The following is a 19,176-nucleotide window of genomic DNA, read 5'->3' as shown; positions in this document are numbered from 1 at the left end:
ACCACGTGATGATCGGGTGTGATAAGCTCTACGTCCATCTACAACGGGTGCAAGCCAGTTTTGCACATGCAGAATACTCAGGTTAAACTTGACGAGCCTAGCATATGCAGATATGGCCTCGGAACACTGAGACCGAAAGGTCGAGCGTGAATCATATAGTAGATATGCTCAACATAGTGATGTTCACCATTGAAAACTACTCCATTTCACGTGATGATCGGTTATGGTTTAGTTGATTTGGATCACGTGATCACTTAGATGATTAGAGGGATGTCTATCTAAGTGGGAGTTCTTAAGTAATATGATTAATTGAACTTTAATTTATCATGAACTTAGTCCTGGTAGTATTAGCATATCTATGTTGTAGATCAATAGCTCGCGTTGTTGCTTCCCTATGTTTTATATATGTTCCTAGAGAAAACTAAGTTTAAAAATGTTAGTAGAAATGATGCGGATTGGATCCGTGATCTGAGGATTATCCTCATTGCTGCACAGAAGAATTATGTCCTTGATGCACCGCTAGGTGACAGACCTATTGCAGGAGCAGATGCAGACGTTATGAACGTTTGGCTAGCTCAATATGATGACTACTTGATAGTTTAGTGCACCATGCTTAACAACTTAGAATTGGGACTTCAAAGACGTTTTGAACATCATGGACCATATGAGATGTTCCAGGAGTTGAAGTTAATATTTCAAGAAAATACCCGAGTTGAGAGATATGAAGTCTCCAACAAGTTCTATAGCTAAAAGATGGAGGAGAATAGCTCAAGCAGTGAGCATGTGCTCAGATTGTCTGGGTACTATAATCGCTTGAATCAAGTGGGAGTTAATCTTCCAGATAAAATAGTGATTGACAGAATTCTCTAGTCACCATCACCAAGTTAGTAGAACTTTGTGATGAACTATAATATGCAAGGGATCACGGAAACGATTCCCAAGCTCTTCGTGATGCTGAAATCGACGAAGGTCGAAATCAAGAAAAACATCAAGTGTTGATGGTTAACAAGACCACTAGTTTCAAGGGCAAAGGGAAGAAGGGGAACTTCAAGAAGAACGGCAAGCAAGTTGCTGCTCAAGTGAAGAAGCCCAAGTCTGGACCTAAGCCTGAGACTGAGTGCTTCTACTGCAAAGCGACTGGTCACTGGAAGCGGAACTGCCCCAAGTATATTGTGGATAAGAAGGATGGCAAAGTGAACAAAGCTATATTTGATATACATGTTATTGATGTGTACTTTACTAGTGTTTATAGCAACCCCTCGGTATTTGATACTGGTTCAGTTGCTAAGAGCAGTAACTCGAAACGGGAGTTGCAGAATGAACAGAGACTAGTTAAGGGTGAAGTGACGATGTGTGTTGGAAGTGGTTCCAAGATTGATATGATCATCATCGCACGCTCCCTATACTTTCGGGATTAGTGTTGAACCTAAATAAGTGTTATTTGGTGTTTGCGTTGAGCATGAATATGATTTGATCATGTTTATTGCAATATGGTTATTCATTTAAGTTAGAGAATAATTGTTGTTCTGTTTACATGAATAAAACCTTCTATGGTCATACACCCAACGAAAATGGTTCGTTGGATCTCGATCATAGCGATACACATATTCATAATATTGAAGCCAAAGGATGCGAAGTTAATAATGATAGTGCAACTTATTTGTGGCACTGCCGTTTAGGTCATATTGGTGTAAAACGCATGAAGAAACTCCATGCCGATGGGCTTTTGGAATCACTTGATTACGAATCACTTGATGCTTGCGAACCATGCCTCTTGGGCAAGATGACTAAAACGCCGTTCTCCGGAACAATGGAGCGAGCAACAGATTTGCTGGAAATCATACATACTGATGTATGTGGTCCAATGAATATTGAGGCTCGCGGCGGGTATCATTATTTTCTGACCTTCACAAATGATTTTAGCAGATATGGGTATATCTACTTGATGAAACACAAGTCTGAAACATTTGAAAAGTTCAAAGAATTTCAGAGTGAAGTGGAGAATCATCGTAACAAAAATAAAAGTTTCTACGATATGATCGCAGAGATAAAATATTTGAGTTACGAGTTTGGCCTTCAATTAAAACAATGTGGAATAGTTTCACAAACTCATGCCACCTGGAACACCATAGCATAATGGTGTGTCCGAACGTCATAACCGTACTTTACTGGATATAGTAAAATCTATGATGTCTCTTACCGATTTACCACTATCGTTCTGGGGTTATGCATTAGAGAGAGCTGCATTCACATTAAATAGGGCACCGTCTAATCCGTTGAGACGACACCGTATGAACTATGGTTTGGCAAGAAACCTAAGCTGTCATTTCTTAAAGTTTGGGGTTGCGGTGCTTATGTGAAAAAGTTTCATCCTGATAAGCTCAAACCCAAATCGGAAAAGTGCATCTTCATAGGATACCCAAAAGTTACTGTTGGGTTCACCTTCTATCACAGATCCGAAGGCAAGATATTCGTTGCTAAGAATGGATCCTTTCTAGAGAAGGAGTTTCTCTCGAGTGGGAGGAAAGTAGAACTTGATGAGGTAACTGTACCTGCTCCCTTATTGGAAAGTAGTTCATCACAAAAATCTGTTCCTGTGACTCCTACACCAATTAGTAAGGAAGCTAATGATGATCATCATGTAACTTCAGATAAAGTTACTACCAAACCTCGTAGGTCAACCAGAGTGAGATCCACACCAGAGTGGTACGGTAATCCTATTTTGGAGGTCATGTTGCTTGACCATGACGAACCTACGAACTACGAGGAAGCGATGATGAGCCCAGATTCCGCGAAATGGCTTGAGGCCATGAAATCTGAGATGGGATCCATGTATGAGAACAAAGTGTGGACTTTGATTGACTTGCCCGATGATTGGTGAGCCATTGAGAGTAAATGGATCTTCAAGAGGAAAACGGACGCTGATAGTAGTGTTACTATCTATAAAGCTAGAATTGTCGCAAAAGGTTTTCGACAAGTTCAAGGTGTTGACTACGATGAGAGTTTCTCACTCGTATCTATGCTTAAGTCTGTCCGAATCATGTTAGCAATTGCCGCATTTTACGAAATCTGGCAAATGGATAAACAAAACTGCATTCCTTAATGGATTTATTAAAGAACAGTTGTATATGATGCAACCAGAAGGTTTTGTCGATCCTAAAGGTGTTAACAAAATGTGCAAGCTCCAGCGATCCATCTATGGACTGGTGCAAGCATCTCGGAGTTGGAATATACGCTTTGATGAGTTGATCAAAGCATATAGTTTTATACAGACTTGCGGTGAAGCCTGTATTTACAAGAAAGTGAGTGGGAGCACTACAACATTTCTGATAAGTATATGTGAATGACATATTGTTGATCGGAAATAATGTAGAATTATTCTGCAAAGCATAAAGGAGTGTTTGAAAGGAGTTTTTCAAAGAAAGACCTCGGTGAAGCTGCTTACATATTGGGCCTCAAGATCTATAGATATAGATCAAAACGCTTGATAAGTTTTTTCAATGAGTACATACCTTGACAAGATTTTGAAGTAGTTCAAAATGGAACAGTCAAAGAAAGAGTTCTTGCCTGTGTTACAAGGTGTGAAATTGAGTAAGACTCAAAGCCCGACCACGGCAGAAGATAGAAAGAGAATGAAAGTCATTCCCTATGCCTCAGCCATAGGTTCTATAAAGTGTGCCATGCTATGTACCAGATCTATTGTATACCCTACACTGATTTTGGCAAGGGAGTTCAATAGTGATCTAGGAGTAGATCACTATACAGCGATCAAAATTATCCTTAGTGGAATAAGGATATGTTTCTCGATTATGGAGGTGACAAAAGGTTCGTCGTAAAAGGGTTACGTCGATACAAGTTTTGGCACTGATCCAGATGACTCTAAGTCTTCATCTGGATACATATTGAAAGTGGGAGCAATTAGCTAAAGTAGCTCCGCGCAGAGCATTGTAGACATAGAAATTTGCAAAATACATACGGATCTGAATATGGCAGACCCGTTGACTAAACTTCTCTCACAAGCAAAACATGATCACACCTTAGTACTCTTTGGGTGTTAATCACATAGCGATGTGAACTAGATTATTGACTCTAGTAAACCCTTTGGGTGTTGGTCACATGACGATGTGAACTATGGGTGATAATCACATGGTGATGTGAACTATTGATGTTAAATCACATGGCGATGTGATCTAGATTATTGACTCTAGTGCAAGTGGGAGACAGAAGGAAATATGCCCTAGAGGCAATAATAAAGTTATTATTTATTTCCTTATATCATGATAAATGTTTATTATTCATGCTAGAATTGTATTAACCGGAAACATGATACATGTGTGAATACATAGACAAACAGAGTGTCACTAGTATGCCTCTACTTGACTAGCTCGTTGATCAAAGATGGTTATGTTTCCTAGCCATAGACAAGAGTTATCATTTGATTAACGGGATCACATCATTAGGAGAATGATGTGATTGACTTGACCCATTCTGTTAGCTTAGCACTTGATCGTTTAATATGTTGCTATTGCTTTCTTCATGACTTATACATGTTCCTATGACTATGAGATTATGCAACTTCCGTTTACCGGAGGAACACTTTGTGTGCTACCAAACGTCACAACGTAACTGGGTGATTATAAAGGTGCTCTACAGGTGTCTCTGAAGGTACTTGTTGGGTTGGCGTATTTCGAGATTAGGATTTGTCACTCCGATTGTCGGAGAGGTATCTCTGGGCCCACTCAGTAATGCACATCACTATAAGCTTTGCAAGCATTGCAACTAATGAGTTAGTTGCGGGATGATGTATTATGGAACGAGTAAAGAGACTTGCCGGTAACGAGATTGAACTAGGTATTGAGATACCGACGATCGAATCTCGGGCAAGTAACATACCGATGACAAAGGGAACAACGTATGTTGTTATGCGGTCTGACCGATAAAGATCTTCGTAGAATATGTAGGAGCCAATATGGGCATCCAGGTTCCACTATTGGTTATTGACAAGAGAGGTGTCTCAGTCATGTCTACATAGTTCTCGAACCCGTAGGGTCCGCACGCTTAACGTTCGTTGACGATATAGTACTATGAGTTATGTATGTTGGTGACCGAATGTTGTTCGGAGTTTTGGATGAGATCACGGATATGACGAGGAACTCCGGAATGGTCCGGAAGTAAAGATTGATATGTGGATAGTAGTGTTTGATCTCCGGAAAGGTTCCGGAATCCATCGGAAGGGGTTCCGGATGTTTCCTGAAATGTTTGGGCACAAGAACACTTTATCTGGGCCAAAGGGGAAAGCCCACGAGGTTTTTGGAAAGCGCAAAAGGAAGTTTTACGGAGTCCAGGGGCCAGACGCCAGGGTCCCTGGCGTCTGGGTCCAGACGCCGAGAACCCTGGCGTCTGGCCCTGGAGTCCGAGAAGGACTCTTGCCTTTCGGGTGAAACCGACTTTGTGGAGGCTTTTACTCCAAGTTTCGACCCCAAGGCTCAACATATAAATAGAGGGGTAGGGCTAGCACCCAAGACACATCAAGAAACACCAAGCCGTCTGCCGGCAACCCCGTCCCCTCTAGTTTATCCTCCGTCATAGTTTTCGTAGTGCTTAGGCGAAGCCCTGCGAAGATTGTTCTTCACCAACACCGTCACCACGCCGTCGTGCTGCCGGAACTCATCTACTACTTCGCCCCTCTTGCTGGATCAAGAAGGCGAGGACGTCATCGTGCTGAACGTGTGCAGAACTCGGAAGTGCCGTGCTTTCAGTACTTGGATTGGTCGGATCGCGAAGACGTACGTCTACATCAACCGCATTGATATAACGCTTCCGCTTATGGTCTACGAGGGTACGTAGACAACACTCTCCCCTCTCGTTGCTATGCATCACCATGATCTTGCGTGTGCGTAGGAATTTTTTTGAAATTACTATGTTACCCAACAGGGGAGGGGAGCGGCCACCCCTTCTGGCCCTTCTCTCCTTTCCACTAAAGCCCATTAAGGCCCACTACTTCCCCGGGGGGGTTCCGGTAACCTCCCGGTACTCCGAAAAATACCCGTAACACTTCGGAACCATTCCGGTGTCCGAATATAACCTTCCAATATATCGATCTTTACCTCTCGACCATTTCGAGACTCCTCGTCATGTCCGTGATCTCATACGGGACTCCGAACAAACTTCCGCAATCAAATCACATAACTCATAATATAAATCGTCATCGAACGTTAGGCGTGCGGACCGTACGGGTTCGAGAACTATGTAGACATGATCGAGACACATCTCCGGTCAATAAACAATAGCGGAACCTGGATGCTCATATTGGCTCCTACATATTCTACGAAGATCTTTATCGGTCAAACCGCATAACAACATACGTTATTCCCTTTGTCATCGGTATGTTACTTGCCCGAGATTCGATCGTCAGTATCATCATACCTAGTTCAATCTCGTTACCGGCAAGTCTCTTTACTCGTTCTGTAATGCATCGTCTCGCAACTAACTCATTAGTCACATTGCTTGCAAGGCTTACAGTGATGTGCATTACCGAGAGGGCCCAGAGATACCTCTCCGATACTCGGAGTCACAAATCCTAATCTCGATCTATGCCAACCCAACAAACACCTTCGGAGACACCTCTAGAGCATCTTTATAATCACCCAGTTACGTTGTGACGTTTGATAGCACATAAGGTGTTCCTCCGGTATTCGGGAGTTGCATAATCTCATAGTCAGAGAAATATTTATAAGTCATGAAGAAAGCAATAGCAATAAAACTTAACGATCATTATGCTAAGCTAACGGATGGGTCTTGTCCATCACATCATTATCCTAATGATGTGATCCTGTTCATCAAATGACAACACATGTCTATGGTTAGGAAACTTAACCATCTTTGATTAACGAGCTAGTCTAGTAGAGGCATACTAGGGACACTTTGTTTTGTCTATGTATTCACACATGTATCAAGTTTCCGGTTAATACAATTCTAGCATGAATAATAAACATTTATCATGATATAAGGAAATATAAAATAACAACTTCATTATTGCCTCTAGGGCATATTTCCTTCAGTCTCCCACTTGCACTAGAGTCAATAATCTAGTTCACATCGCCATGTGATTTAACACCAATAGTTCACATCGTCATGTGATTAATACCCTATAGTTCACATCGCCATGTGACCAGTACCCAAAGGGTTTACTAGAATGAATAATCTAGTTCACATCGCCATGTGATTAACACGCAAAGAGTACTAAGGTGTGATCATGTTTTGGTTGTGAGAGAAGTTTAGTCAACGGGTGTGCCACATTCAGATCCATATGTATTTGCAAATTTCTATGTCTACAATGCTCTGCACGGAGCTACTCTAGCTAATTGGTCCCACTTTCAATATACATCCAGATTGAGTATCAGAGTTATCCGGATCAGTGTCAAAGCTTGCATCGACGTAACCCTTTACGACGAACTCTTTGTCACCTCCATAACCTAGAAACATATCCTTATTCCACTAAGGATAATTTTGACCGCTGTCCAGTGATCCACTCTTGGACCACTATTGTACCCTCTTGCCAAACTCATGGTGAGGTACACAATAGGTCTGGTACACAGCATAGCATACTTTATAGAATGTATGACTGAGGCATAGGGAATGCCTTTCATTCTCTTTCTATTTTCTGCCGTGGTCGGGTTTTTGAGTCTTACTCAACTTCACACCTTGCAACACAGGCAAGAACTCCTTCTTCGACTGTTCCATTTTGAACTACTTCAAAATCTTGTCAAGGTAAGTACTCATTGAAAAATCTTATCAAGCGTCTTGATCTATCTCTATAGATCTTGATGCTCAATATGTAAGTAGCTTCGCCGAGGTCTTTTTTTGAAAAACTCCTTTCAAACACTCCTTTATGCTTTCCATAAAATTCTACATCATTTCCGATTAACAATATGTCATTCACATATACTTATCAGAAAGGCTGTAGTGCTCCCACTCACTTTCTTGTAAATACAGGCTTCACCGCAAGTATTTATAAAACTATATGCTTTGATCAACTCATCAAAGCGTCCAACTCCGAGATGCTTGCACCAGTCCATAGATGGATCGCTGGAGGTTGCACATTTTGTCAGCACCTTTAGGATCGACAAAAAACCTTCTGGTTGCATCATATACAACTCTTCTTTAATAAATCCATTAAGGAATTCAGTTTTGACATCCATTTACCAGATTTCATATAATGCGGCAATTGCTCACATGATTCGAACAGACTTAAGCATCGCTACGAGTGAGATAATCTCATCGTAGTCAACACCTTGGACTTGTTGAAAACATTTTGCGACAAGTCGAGCTTTGTAGATAGTAACACTACCATCAGTGTCCGTCTTCCTCTTGAAGATCCATTTATTCTCTATGGCTCACCGACCATTGGGCAAGTCAACCAAAGTCCACACTTTGTTCTTATACATGGATCCTATCTCAAATTTCATGGCCTCAAGCCATTTATCGAAATATGGGCTTATCATCGCTTCCTCATAGTTCGTAGGTTCGTCATGCTATAGTAACATGACTTCCAGAACGGGATTACAGTACCACTCAGGTGCGGAACATGCTCTAGTTGACCTACGAGCTTCAGTAGTAACTTGATCTGAAGTTTCATGATCATCATTATTAGCTTCCTCTCTAGTTGGTGTAGGCATCAGTGGAACTGATTTATGTGATGAGCTACTTTCCAATTCGAGAGAAGGTACAATTACATCATCAAGTTCTACCTTCCTCCCACTCACTTCTTTTGAGATAAACTCCATCTCTAGAAAGGATCCATTCCTAGCAACAAAGATCTTGCCTTCGGATCTGTGATAGAAGGTGTACCCAACCGTTTCTTATGGGTATCCTATGAAGACGCACTTCTCCGATTTGGGTTCGAGCTTATTAGGCTGAAGCTTTTTCACATAAGCATCGCAACCCCAAACTTTAAGAAACGACAACTTGGTTTTCTTGCCAAACCACGATTCGTATGGTGTCGTCTCAACGGATTTAGATGGTGCCCTATTTAACGTGAATTCAGCCGTCTCTAAAGCATAACCCCAAAATGATAGCGGTAAATTAGTAAGAGACATCATAGATCACACCATATCTAATAAAGTGCAGTAAGACATTCGGACACACCATTACGCTGTGGTGTTCCAGGTGGCGTGAGTTGTGAAACTATTCCACACAGTTTCAAATGAAGACCAAACTCATAACTCAAATATTCACCTCCACGATCAGATCGTAGAAACTTTATTTTCTTGTTACAATTATTTTCCACTTCACTCTGAAATTCTTTGAACTTTTCAAATGTTTAAGACTTATGTTTCATTAAGTAGATATACCCATATCTGCTCAAATCATCTATGAAGCTCAGAAAATAATGATACCCACCGCGAGCCTCAACACTCATCGGACCGCATACATCGGTATGTATTATTTCCAATACGTTAGTGGCTCGCTCCATTGTTCCGAAGAACGGAGTTTTAGTCATCTTGCCCATGAGGCATGGTTCGCAAGTATCAAATGATTCATAATCAAGTGATTCCAAAAGCCCATCTGCATGGATTTTCTTCATGCACTTTACACCAATATGACCTAAACGGCAGTGCCACAAGTATGTTGCACTATCATTATCAACTTTGCATCTTTTGGCATCAATATTATGAATATGTGTATCGCTACTATCGAGATTCAATAAGCCATTTATATTGGGTGTATGACCATAGAAGGTTTTATTCATGTAAACAGAACAACTCTGACTTAAATGAATAACCGTATTGCAATAAACATGATCCAATCATATTCATACTCAACGCAAACACCAAATAACATTTATTTAGGTTCAACACTAATCCTGAAGGTAGAGGGAGTATGCGATGGTGATCTTATCAACCTTGGAATCTCTTCCAACACACATCGTCACTTTGCCCTCAACTAGTCTCTGTTCATTTTGTAACTCTTGTTTCGAGTTACTAATCTTAGCAACTGAACCAGTATCAAATACCTAGGGGTTACTATGAACACTAGTAAAGTACACATCAAGAATCTGTATATTAAATATACCTTTGTTCACTTTGCCATCCTTCTTATCCGCCAAATGTTTGGGCAGTTCCGCTTCTAGTGACCATTTCCTTTGCAGTAGAAGCACTCAGTTTCAGGTTGGGTTTAGCTTTGGGCTTCTTCATGGGAGCGGCAACTTGCTTGCTATTCTTCTTGAAGTTCCCTTTCTTTCCCTTCCCCTTTTTTTCTTGAAACTAGTGGTCTTGTTAACCATCAACACTTGATGCTATTTCTTGATTTCTACCTTCGCCGATTTCAGTATCGCGAAGAGCTTGGGAATTGTTTTCATCATCCCTTGCATATTTTAGTTCATCACGAAGTTCTAGTAACTTGGTGATAGTGACTAGAGAACGTTGTCAATCACTATCTTATCTTGAAGATCAACTCCCACTTGATTCAAGCAATTGTAGTACCCAGACAATCTGAGCACATGCTCACGGGTTGAGCTATTCTCCTCCATATTGTAGGCAAAGTACTGTTAGAGGTCTCATACCTCTCGACACGGGCATGAGTCTGAAATACTAATTTCAACTCTTGGAACATCTCATATGCTCCATGGCATTCAAAACGTTTTTGAAGTCCCGGTTTTAAGCCGTAAAACATGGTGCACTAAACTATCAAGTAGTCATCATATCGAGCTTGCCAAATGTTCATAACATCTGCATCTGCTCCTGCAACAGGTCTGTCACCTAGCGGTGCATCAAGGACATAATTCTTCTGTGCAGCAATGAGGATAATCCTCAGATCACGGACCCATTCCGCATCATTGCTACTAACATCTTTCAACTTAGTTTTCTCTAGGAATATATCAAAAAATAAAATAGGGGAGCTATACACGAGCTATTGATCTACAAAATAGATTGCAAATACTATCAGGACAAAGTTCATGATAAATTTAAGTTCAATTAATCATATTACTTAAGAACTCCCACTTAGATAGACATCCCTCTAGTCATCTAAATGATCACGTGATCCATATCAACTAAACCATGTCCGATCATCACATGAGATGGAGTAGTTTTCAATGGTGAACATCACTATGTTGATCATATCTACTATATGATTCACGTTCGACCTTTCGGTCTCAGTGTTCCGAGGCCATATCTGCATATGCTAGGCTTGTCAAGTTTAACCCGAGTATTCTGCACGTGCAAAACTGGCTTGCACCCGTTGTATGTGAATGTAGAGCTTATCACACCCGATCATCACGTGGTGTCTCGGCACGACGAACTGTCGCAACGGTGCATACTCAAGGAGAACACTTATACCTTGAAATTTTAGTGAGGGGTCATCTTATAATGCTACCGCCGTACTAAGCAAAATAAGATGCATAAAAAGATAAACATCACATGCAATCAAAATATGTGGCATGATATGGCCATCATCATCTTGTGCCTTTGATCTCCATCTCCAAAGCACCGTCATGATCTCCATCGTCACCGCTTGACACCTTGATCTCCATTGTAGCGTCGTTGTCGTCACGCCAACTATTGCTTCTACGACTATCGCTACCGCTTAGTGATAAAGTAAAGCAATTACATGGCGATTGCATTTCATACAATAAAGCGACAACCATAAGGCCCCTGCCAGTTGCCAATAACTTTTACAAAACATGATCATCTCATACAACAATTTATATCTCATCACGTCTTGACCATATCACATCACAACATGCCCTGCAAAAACAAGTTAGACGTCCTCTAATTTGTTGTTGCAAGTTTTACGTGGCTGCTACAGGCTTCTAGCAAGAACCGTTCTTACCTACGCATCAAAACCACAATGATTTTTCGTCAAGTGTGCTGTTTTAACCTTCAACAAGGACCGGCCGTAGTCAAACTCGATTCAACTAAAGTTGGAGAAACAGACACCCGCTAGCCACCTGTGGGCGAAGCACGTCGGTAGAACCAGTCTCATGAACGCGGTCATGTAATGTCGGTCCGGGCTGCTTCATCCAACAATACCGCCGAATCAAAGTAAGACGTTGGTGGTAAGTAGTATGACTATTATTGCCCACAACTCATTGTGTTCTACTCGTGCATATAACATCTACGCATAGACCTGGCTTGGATACCACTGTTGGGGAACGCAGTATTGCAAAAAAATTCCTACGATCATGCAAGATCTATCTAGGAGATGCATAGCAACGAGCGGGGAGAGTGTGTCCTGTTGGGGAACGCAGTATTTCAAAAAATTTACCTACGATCACACAAGATCTATATAGGAGATGCATAGCAACGAGCGGGGAGAGTGTGTCCACGTAACCTCGTAGACCGAAAGCGAAAGCGTTTAGTAACGCGGTTGATGTAGTCGAACGTCCTCGCGATCCAACCGATCCAAGTACCGAACGTACGGCACCTCCGTGTTCAGCACACGTTCAGCTCGATGACATCCCTCGAGCTCTTGATCCAGTTGAGGATGAGGGAGAGTTCCGTCAGTACAACGACGTGGTGACGGTGGTGATGAAGTTACCGGAGCAGGGCTTCGCCTAAGCACTACGACGATATGACCGAGGTGTGTAACTGTGGAAGGGGGCACCGCACATGGTTAAGAGAAACTTGTGTGTCCTAGGGTGCCCCCTGCCCCCGTATATAAAGGATGAGAGGGGGAGGCCGGCCGGTCCTGTAGGGTGCGCCAGGAGAGGGGAGTCCTACTAGGACTCCAAGTCCTAGTAGGATTGCACCTGGAGGAAAGGGGGAAGAAGGAAGGGAGATGGGGAAGGGAAGGAAAGGGGGGCGCCGCCCCCTTCACCTAGTCCAATTCGGATCCAAGGGGCGGTCAGCCCCTTGTGGCCCTTCCTCTCTCCCCACTAAGGCCCATCAAGGCCCATTAGTTCCCCCGGGGGTTCCGATAACCCTCCGGCACTCCGATAATTATCCGGTACCTCTCGGAACTCATCCGGTGTCCGAATAACATCGTCCAATATATCAATCTTTATGTCTCGACCATTTTGAGACTCTTCGTCATGTCCGTGATCTCATCCGGGACTCCAAACAAACTTCGGTCACGAAATCACATAACTCATAATACAAATCGTGATCGAACGTTAAGCGTGCGGACCCTACGGGTTTGAGAACTATGTAGACATGACCGAGACACATCTCCGGTTAATAACCAATAGCGGAACCTGGATGCTCATATTGGCTCCGACATATTCTATGAAGATCTTTATCGGTCAAACCGCATAACAACATACGTTGTTTCCTTTGTCATCAGTATATCACTTTCCCGAGTTTCGATCGTCGGTATCATCATACCTAGTTCAATCTCATTACCGGCAAGTCTCTTTACTCGTTCCGTAATGTATCATCCCGTAAGTAACTCATTAGTCAAACTGCTTGCAAGGCTTATAGTGATGAGCATTAGCGAGAGGGCCCAGAGATACCTCTCCGATACACGGAGTGACAAATCCTAATCTTGATCTATGCCAACTCAACAAACACCTTCGGAGACACCTGTATAGCATCTTTATAATCACGCAGTTACGTTGTGACATTTGTGTTGGGGAATGTAAGTGCATCTAGTGCCCCTTAGTGATTTTGGTGTATTGAAGACTTATAGGTTAAGGGACTAATGTGTTTGTGAGTGTACACAGGTCTATAAGTCTATGAGGAGTTTGATATTTACAGAGAAAGTTGACCCCTAAAAATGAATGTCTTCAACTGAAGACTTTGGATTTCTGAAGACTTTCTGAAGACTTTGAAAGTGAAGAAATTGGTGTGACCGTGAAGACTTGATATTCGTACGAGGAACATGAAGCGTGAAGACTTTTGTTTTCGTAGTTTTATTTTCTCTTTCTTGAGTCATAGGAAACACCGTACTGTTAAAGGGGGTCGAGGAAAAACTAAGGAAAAGTTTCCAAGTGATGCTCATCTCAAAATCCTATACCTACCAATCCTTTCGAGTGAAGCCATTGGAAATCTCATACAGTTCAGCCAATTTCTTCAGTGACAGAGACAAAGTTCTTCTTGTCTCTGAGGAATTTGCTCTGACCGAGGAGTTAGGAATTCGCTAGTGCGGATTGCCTACAAGTGAGGAACATGATAGCCCTGAGGAATTTGATAGTCAAATTTCCGACCGTTGCTGTGCAATGCGCCAGCTATCCCAAAATAACTTATCCACCTAATGGTCATATCATTGAAGGGCATTTATGTCTTATCATGTCGGGATGCTCCCTAGGCTATAAATAGCCGCCCCCTACAACCACTAGCTGGTTGGCAGCTCCGAGAGAAACTGACACTTGTCATTGAGAGCATCCCATCCTCCGAGGACTTTGAGAGAAAATCATCAAGTGAGGAAAACTCAAACCCAAACACCTAAAAACCCAAAGTGATTGAGCTTCACTGAAGAGATTGATCCCGCCTGGATCCAACGCTTGTTACCTTTGAAGACTGTGCATCTTCCAGACGGTTAGGCGTCATGGTCTAGAGCGTCCAAGAGGAAATTGCGGATCGCCGAGCGACCGAGTTTGTGAAGGTTTGGAAGTCTCTTGAAGACTTACCACGAGTGATTGGGCGAGGTCTGTGTGACCTTAGCTCAAGGAGAATACGGTGAGGACTGTGTGTCCTCAGGTTTAAATACCTAGCCACTCCAACCAGACGTACAACTGTCACAGCAGTTGGAACTGGTCTACCAAATCACTGTCTTCACCAAGCCTACTGGTTCTATTTCCTCAACCCTTCCATTTCCTCATTACTGTGTTGTGTGCTTGTTCATATCTATTCGAAGACTTCGACTGAAGACTTTCTCAATGTCCTCGGTTTAATTTCTTCAGTCTGTTCGTCTTCATCCTGTTTATCCTGTGCTTACGCTTTCTGTATTCTGGGTTTGTTTTCATTTCATCATGATGTCTATGCTTATGTTATGTTATGACTGCATCTGAGTACTTATTCCGCTGCAAGTAGTTCTTCGCTAAGGAATTTCCCCACCCTGAAATTCCTCCGTGAAGAATTCATAAAAATCGCCTATTCACCCCCTCTAGTCAACTTAACGCACTTTCAATTGGTATCAGAGCAAGGTACTCCCTTGTTCTGTGTGATTTCAGTTTAACCGCCTGGAGTTTTAGTTATGTTGACCGCAGGAATGAAGACTATGTCATGCCCCATCTTTGCCGGTCATGATTATCCCAAGTGGAAGGCCATGATGAAGAAGCAACTCATGGCGATGAACAGCGAGCTGTGGACCGTCAGTGAGATTGGGCTTAACGATCTGTGCAAGATGGCGGAGGCTGATGACATTCGCAAGTACACTCTTGTCAACCTCACAGCGAAGGACATCATATTCTCCTGTCTGTCTCAAAATCAGTTCAGGAACATTATGCATCTCAGCCATGTGAAGCTTATCTGGGACCGAGTCTCTGAGGTCTATGAAGGTCAGAGAGCTGACCGTGATCCCTGGTTTGAGGATTTCATGGTATCGCGCAAGGCTATGACTTTCGAGTCAGAATCATCATCCTTTGCCCCATGCCTTATGGCAAAAAGTGCCAAGGTAACTGAATGCTACCTATCTGAATCTAGTGATGATGAATCTAGTGATGAATTTGGACCCAGCTACACCAAACTTGCTTCCCTTGCCACTAAACAACAAAGAGCTTTGGAAAAAGTTCAAAATATGCTTAATGAGAGCGATGATATGTTGGGTGAAGAAATGGATCGCACTAAAACTTTGACCGAAAATCTTCAGAGACTTCAGTCCAAGTTTGATAATCTTCAAAGTCATCATAACACTCTCTTATCTGATCATGAGAAGCTTTCTTATGAATTTCTTCAAAGAAAGCAAGACCTTGAGAAGCTAAGGGAGAGTTATGAAGATCTTCAGAAGGAGCATGATTCATTACTTGCTCAACAAATCAGCGCTGCTCAGGAAGAATTTACTCCTCCATGTTTGAAGTGCATTGAACGTGAATCTGCTAATTCTTCACCTGAATGTTCAAATACTTCTACTGCGACAAATTCTTCACCTGTCTCTGCTATCACTAATTCCTCATCTGAGGATATTGCTAGAATCACTGACAATGTGGGGCTGAAGGAATTGTATATGACCGGCATGTACAAAAGCCTCAAAGGGCATCAGGCTCTTTGTGATGTGCTTAAAAAGCAGATCCTCAACAGGAACCCTAGGAAAGAGGTTATTGCCTTTGAGAGGAAACTCAATGCTGATGGAACATACTGGAAGCCTGAGGAGTACCCCAAAACCTCATGGGTTGCCGCAAAGGGACCTCCAGTAGATCCATCTACTCTATCTGGCTTTACATGTGAATCTTCTCATTCTTTTGATGAGCCATTTGACTCAAACTATAAGCTGTTCAAAAATCAGAATGGTGAAGTATTTGCTAGATATGTTGGCACTAACTGCAGGAACGGTTCCCCTATGAAGAAAATCTGGGTTCCCAAAAAGTGCCTTGAAAGTCTTCAGATGAATGTCCTCACGACACCACCTGTGAAGAATAGGAACCCCAGATCAAATTCTTCATATGGACCAAATTCTTCATATGGATCCAAGTCCTCATACGGACCAAATTCCTCACGTGGATCAAATTCCTCAAAAGGATCAAAGTCCTCATATGATTATCATCGTGCTAACACCTCTGTTTCGCAGGGAAGAGCCAAGGGCAATGAATATGTGCATTATTCTTCAAACCATTATGTTCATAAGTTCTCTAAGAATTTCTCTGCTTATTCATATGCTTACCCTAACTCCTCTTATGTGAAACAAAGTGGACTGGCTTCTATGCCACCTTTCTCTTATAGAGCTCGCAGAATGATGAACTCTTTGCCACCCCTTCAGATGTGGGTGGTGAAGAAAAAGAACTAATCTCTTATGCAGGGTCAGGTCTCCAGACGTACTTAAACGTCCGAAGAATTTGCTGGAGACCTGAAAATGCTTGAAAGGACGCAAGCTAATTATGAAGAAATGAACTTTCATTTCTCGTGTCCTCATACTGATTTATCTGTTCTATTGCTTGATCAAATTGATCTGATGAAATTGATGTCATATTCTTCACTGATGAAGTATATGAGTTCGTAAGCTGCACTAATTCATCTGCAGGATGATCAACCCAAAGCCACTGAGTGGGTCCTCGATAGTGGATGTACTAATCACATGACTAGTGACAAGAATCTATTGATGGACGCTCCCTTATCTCCATCGCATCTGAAGCATATCACCTATGCTGCAAAGGAAAAACCAAGGTATTGGGTCTAGGTAAGGTTGCGATCTCAAAGGATCGACACATGGACAAAGTCATGCTTGTCGAGTCCTTAGGATTCAACCTGATGTCAGTCTCAATGCTTTGTGATCTTGATATGGTTGTTATCTTTGGCAAGTATCGTTGTGTTGTGATCATGGAAGCTGACAATTTCAAAGTCTTTGAAGGCTTTAGGAGAGGAGATCTGTGTATTGTTGATTTCTCTACAGGACCACAACCAACTATATGTCTACTTGCAAAAGCTTCAGAAGGCTGGCTATGGCATCGATGACTTGGTCATGCTGGCATGAGGAACTTGCACATGCTCACGAAGAAGAAGCATGTCATTGGCATTGAGAATGTAAAATTCCTCAAGATCACTTGTGCGGAGCCTGTGAAGCTGGAAAGATGACCAGGGCCAAGCATCCAGTGAAGATTATCATGACTACCACTCGACCGTTTGAATTGCTTCACATGGATCTCTTTGGTCCTAATCATTGTTTTGCATTCACTAATGAAGCATCTCTATATGGCTTTGTTATTGTTGATGATTACTCTCGTTACACATGGGTACATATCGTCACTTACAAACGTGAAGTGCAGGAAGTCTTCAAACGATTTTCCTCGAGGGCTTCAACCAACTTTGGTGTGAAGATCAAGCACATCAGAAGTGACAACGGAACTGAGTTCAAGAATACTGGTCTTGATGACTATCTTGATGAACTTGGTATTACTCATGATTTATCTGCTCCTTATACTCCTCAGCAGAATGGCGTCGTGGAGCGCAAGAACATGACTCTTGTTGAGATGGCTCGCACTATGCTTGATTAATACAAGACGCCTCGTCATTTCTGGATTGAAGCAATTGATACTGCGTGCCACATCATCAATAGGGTATATCTTCACAAATTCTTCAAGAAGACTGCATATGAACTCCTCACTGACAAGAAACTCAATGTGAGTTATTTCAAAGTCTTCAGTGCTAAATGTTGGATTAGAGATCCTCATCACAATTCTAAATTTGCACCGAAAGCACATGAAGGTTTTATGCTTGGTTACGGAAAGGACTCGCACACCTACAGAGTCTTCAACACCGTTCACCACAAGGTTGTTGAAACTGTAGATATGCGGTTCGATGAAACTAATGGCTCGCAAAGAGAGCACCTACCTCCTGTGCTAGATGAACAATCTCCTGAGGAAACCGTCAAGTTCAAGGCTACTAAGGATGTGATTCCTACTGAAGAATCTGCTGAAGAAGTCATTCCAGACCGTGAAGAACATCATGCCGGTGCACCTGAGGAAAATGGCTCTGAAGAAAATGCTGATCCAATTCCTCGTCGCCAACCCGCTCATCCTCGAGTTGCAAATGAAGTGCAGATTGAGAAAATCATCAGTGACATCAACGCACCAGGTCCTCTCACATGCTCAAAAGCTTCACATTTGTCTAACTTTTGTGGGCACTTTGCTTTCGTCTCTATCACAGAGCCCACTAAGGTAGATGAAGCATTTCTGGAGCCCGAGTGGATTCAAGCTATGCAAGAGGAATTACATTAGTTCGATCTCAACAACGTCTGGGAACTTGTCAAGCGACCAGATCCTCGCAAGCACAATATCATCGGCACAAAGTGGATCTACCGCAACAAGCAAGATGAAAATGGCCTTGTGGTGAGGAATAAGGCACGACTTGTAGCTCAAGGCTACACACAGGTTGAAGGAATTGATTTCGATGAAACTTTTGCACCTGTTGCTAGACTTGAAGCTATTCGCATATTACTTGCTTATGCTAAGCATCATGACATCATCTTATATCAAATGGATGTGAAAAGTACATTCCTCAATGGTAAGCTTGAGGAAGAAGTATATGTTGCTCAACCCCCAGGTTTTGAAGATCCAAAGTATCCTGACCAAGTCTACAGACTCAA

This window comes from Triticum aestivum, chromosome 1D (genome assembly GCF_018294505.1).
Source record: "Triticum aestivum cultivar Chinese Spring chromosome 1D, IWGSC CS RefSeq v2.1, whole genome shotgun sequence".
NCBI lineage: Eukaryota > Viridiplantae > Streptophyta > Magnoliopsida > Poales > Poaceae > Triticum > Triticum aestivum.
Note: the sequence above shows the minus strand (reverse complement) of the source record.